General features: G+C 40.7%; 1 pseudogene; it reads right to left on the reverse strand.

Moving 5' to 3' along the window:
* Positions 1 to 2,071: 2,071 nt before the first annotated feature.
* Positions 2,072 to 2,251, reverse strand: LOC130044619 (uncharacterized; annotated as a pseudogene).
* Positions 2,252 to 4,822: the final 2,571 nt, after the last annotated feature.

Below are 4,822 nucleotides of genomic sequence, written 5' to 3' on the forward strand. Positions count from 1 at the left end.
ATTCCTCTAGAGAATCTCCAGAGGCAGATAGCCATGATGGCATTTTAATTTTGCACTGCTGGCATGCAGAAGCATGAAGCTATATATTTCCATAGTTCTATGCCTCCCGCTGATTGTTTTGGAGTCCTGGTAAAACTATATAGATTCTGACACAATCCTGAGATGGTAGCATGGAGAGAAGGATTTACAGAGGGTTTGGAGAGCAGTGACGAAGTCAAAGGGTAAATTACACATGAAATAAAGAGGTAACAGGAAATCTTGATATGGAAAAGAAGGATGCACTGAAACTAGGAGAATTATTAGGATTTTGGTATTTGCTGATTGAGTACTTTGGAAATTGACTCTTCCAATGCCCCATGCCAAATTTCATATTTATATCAAGAGGATGCACTCTCTTGAGCAAGATTCTTTATCTTGTTTTCTTGCTCTAAGTGTTAGGGTCAGTGTTTGGCTTATGTGTACTTACTTGAGGACACAGTCTAGTCCCAGTGACACTGGCCAAAAGAGACCTAGATCTGTGCCCCAGGGTTCTGATGACTGAAGATCTCACACAAGAAAGAAGGTCAGTGCATCTATCACACTGTTCCAGCTTTTGCTGCTAAAGAGCAAGTAAATTAGTTTCCACATTTAGAACCACCCAGGGACGCCAGCTGTAAAAAACTATGCACACAGAAGGTTGTGTGTTTGCAGGCTCTCTGGACAGCTCTATCTCACCGCCCAAGTTCGGTGCCCTAGAGCCGCTGTGTGTCGCCTGGATGGGGATGGCTGTTGACCAGGGGCAGATGAAGGAAGAGACAAGGGCCAGGCCGGTTGATCTTAGTAGCAGTTTATTACAAGGAAGTTTATCCCATGGAAGAAATTTATGTTATGGAGGGCCTAGGTTCTCTCAAGCACAAGTTCTCCTTGCTAGTCTCTCTGTGGTCCATCTTGCAGTCCTGCCCTCTTTCTCCAGCTCCCCTCTAGTCTGGGCTGACACTCCACCCAGTCAGGTAGCCAAAGCAACATAAGGAATCCCTTCCTGACTGCCCCAGACAAAATACCTCCTTAAGGTGTTTTTCTCTTTTCCTTAGTCCAATAAACTATTAACTATCAACTACCAACTAATCCTGAGGCTATGCAGGAAGGACAGAGCAGTGTTATCCTACAGAACCTCACAAAAATTTGTTTAGATTTAAACATATATAGCCAAGGACTATATTTTTGATAATGTAGTTCTTGATTATATCATCATTATAATCATCACTATATTAGATGATTTTCTCATCATGAGGATATTATAGCATATGACTACACAGATATAGATGCTGTAAGAATACACACCAAAAACATAAAGTAAAGCGCATTAGGATTACTGTCGTCTCTATGGTTATCTGTTGACTATAATATCATTCAGTGGTGTTGTGACGATAATAGTTTAAATTTATGTACATACTATAAAGCTTCTCAGAAGAAAATATAGGAGAAAATGTGTGTCAAATGAAGTAGACAAAGAATTGACACTGAACATGTGAAGTGTAATAGAATTAACTCCACATGTTTTAACTAGTGAATAAATGAACACAATGTGTTGAATCCATTATATGGAATATAACTTGGTAATGAAAAAGAATAAACTCTGGATTAACATAAAAACACAGATGGTTCTTAAATCTATTTTAAGAGAAATAAGTCACTCAGTGACTGCATTTTTATTGGTCTCTATTTCATAACATTCTGACTAAAAATCAAAACTATAAAAATTGAAAATAGATCAATGCATGCCAGAAATGAGAATCAGAAAAATGAGTTGGATACAAAGTTATCTTATGGGGATCCTTGAAGTGATGGAACTCTACAGTTCTAGGCATTTGTCAAAACCCATGAAGAAGTGAATATTAGTGCAAATATAACAAAAAAAAAGAAGCAGGTAGTGGGAAAAAGGATTGTGGTCTATAATAGAGCAGCAAGTTTTGTTAAAAATGGTAAAAATAACATTAAGGTCAGCAGAGAAGGGCTGGACTAAGTAAGCTGAGGAAAAGTGTCCTGATTGGATAGTGATTATGGCTAATGATAAAATGAGTTGCACACAAACACAGTATTCTACTTGGGAAATTATTATTTCACTGGGGAAGGCTAAAGCTCTTTGAAATCACTTTATAGCTATAGCAGAATGGGACAAATAAGTAACTGTATTGTAAATGATGAGAATCAGGTCTCTCATTAGTCAGAACAGATACTACACTTGGTTTTAGCCAAAAGTCCGAGAAGTGATCAGGTCTCTCATTGAGAGAGGAAGAAGTTCCAAATGAGTGAAAAAGACTAGACTCAAATCTGTGCTGCTGGTTTAGAGTCAGAAGCCTCTGTTAAATCATGTTTATGGTGATAGGTAAATATGAGAAAGAATACAAAGACATGTTCCTAGTATCTATACATGGCTATCCACCATCTAGCTCTTTTTGTTGAGAAGACAATCAAACAGTTGCACCCAGTATAAGGAAGTACCTTTTATACCTATATATTTAATACAGAGATCTCCTTGGAAAAGTGATTGTCTGCAGGAGAGGACAGCAAAGAAAAATCCAAGGTGAACTGGAGCTTTTATTGTGGTGACAGAAACTAAGGAAGTGCTTTTCAAAAAAGAGGAAGTACATGTCCAAAATAGTTATCTATTCAAAGTCTATAGATAACCATTTCAGAGATTCCCAATAACCAGAGGATGGGAAAAATGGCAGCAGTTAAAAAAATTCAAGAGTGCCATAACCTTCCAAATCAATAAATGAATACCTTCTCCTACGGTTGGATAACTGAATAAAAATATGGGATAGAAATAACAACCCCTCCTCCCTTCCTTTCTCCTCCTACCCTATTTCCCTTCCTCCCACCCGACCTCCCTTCTTCCCATCCTTCCTCCCTCTCTTCTTCCCTTCCTTCCTCCCTCCCTTCCTTTTTCCTTACTTCGTTCTTTCGTTTGTTCCTTCCCTCCCCATTACTTTCCCTTCCCTTCCCTTCCCTTCCCTTCCCTTCCCTTCCCTTCCCTTCCCTTCCCTTCCCTTCCCTTCCCTTCCCTTCCCTTCCCTTCCCTTCCCTTCCCTTCCCTTCCCTTCCCCTCCCCTCCCCTCCTTTCCCCTCCTTTCCCCTTCTTTCCCTTCCCTTCCCTTCCCTTCCCTTCCCTTCCCTTCCCTTCCCTTCCCTTCCCTTCCCTTCCCTTCCCTTCCCTTCCCTTCCCTTCCCTTCCCTTCCCTTCCCTTCCCTTCCCTTCCCTTCTCTTCCCTTCCCTTCCCTTCCCTTCCCTTTCTTTCCCTTCCCTCCCCTCCCCTCCCCTCCCCTTCCCTCCCTCCCTCCTTCCTTTCTTCCTCCCTTCCTCCCTCCCTCTCTTCTTCCTCCCTCCCTCCCTCCCTCCCCCCTTTCTCCCCCCTCCCTCCTCCTCCTTCTTTCTTTCTTTCTTTCTTTCTTTCTTTCTTTCTTTCTTTCTTTCTTTCTTTCTTTCTTTCTTTCTTCCTCTTTCTTCCCACCCTGCCTGAGCTCAGAGCTTACTTCAGGTTTGGTGCTCAAGGATCACTCCTGGGGGGTGTTGGGGAACAATACGAGGTTCCAGGGATCAAACCCAGGTTGACTGTGTGCAAGACAGGCACTTTACCCATGATAATATCTCTCCAGTCCCTAGAACAACTCATTTTTGCAGTAGCAATCCAGTTACTAGATGCAGAAGAGCATTGTTAGAACATCACATCAACACACCTGCAGACCAGATCCCTTTATGCATTTTAGAAACAGTGGGCAAACATTTGAAAAGACATAGAGGTGTGTATCTTCTTGAAATATCTCACCCAACAAAAAGTACATCTTAAGAATAAAGAGAGAAATAGTAAGCTGACCACCTACTTTCTCTATGTGGTCCAGGTCAGCCTCCCACCCTGAGGAGATCTAACATCAGAGGTACACTGAAACCCCTCACCTGCTGGTTGCTTCTCAGGAAAGCATAACCCTAGCTTTGGTGTAGAAAACTTTATACATATCTAATTGGAGACTGTTCTACAAAGTTACTCTCCACTTTGGAAGTTTCTAGATCTTAAGGATAAGAAAAGACAAAGCAGTTTTCACAGTTGGGGAAGATTAAGAAGACATGCAAATGCAATGATAGATTGGCTCCTCTATTGAATCCTAGAAGGCACAAACAGGCATTACTGGGGGAGAGTTGGAACACCCACACAAAGCCTGCATATTAGTTAGTAGTATCACAGCAGTGTTAAGCTCGCACACTCAGAAATGTATTGTGGTTAGGTAGGAAACTCCTGTTGGAGAATGCTGGGTGTGGGTATGGGGAATTCTGTATTCTCCTTGCAATTCTTGTTAAGTCTAAAATTATCTCAAAATAAAGAGTTCTCTTTCTCTTAAGCTCCTATTAGTCAGTGTTTGTTACCCACAAAAGCATTCTGAAGTCATATGAAGGAATATAGGTAGTGGTGACAAATATTACTCCACCACACTGTGCGAATTAGTGTACAATTAAGGAAAGGAAGTTTGTGGGGAATCCTATGGGTAGAGTTAGCAGAAACTTCCACAGTGAAAATTCAAATATTGTATTTGGAACTAGAGGTCTTCTTTATATTTTCCCTATCTCTAAGGTTACATGAGCCAATCATTGTATTTCGAAGTAGAATATGCTTATTGTGTAGTCTACACCTAGCACTATTTTTTTTTTAAAAAAGAAAGTGTATAGGAATCTATTCTAAGGAGGGTGATGGTAAACAGTGGAATATAAAATACAAACCAATTTATAGTTTCCAAAAGCCTCGGGAGACTGCCAAAAATAAAGTTGGCAGAAGAGTTTACTAAATCTCTA

Source organism: Sorex fumeus, unplaced genomic scaffold (assembly GCF_029834395.1).
Source record: "Sorex fumeus unplaced genomic scaffold, SorFum_2.1 ptg000122l, whole genome shotgun sequence".
NCBI lineage: Eukaryota > Metazoa > Chordata > Mammalia > Eulipotyphla > Soricidae > Sorex > Sorex fumeus.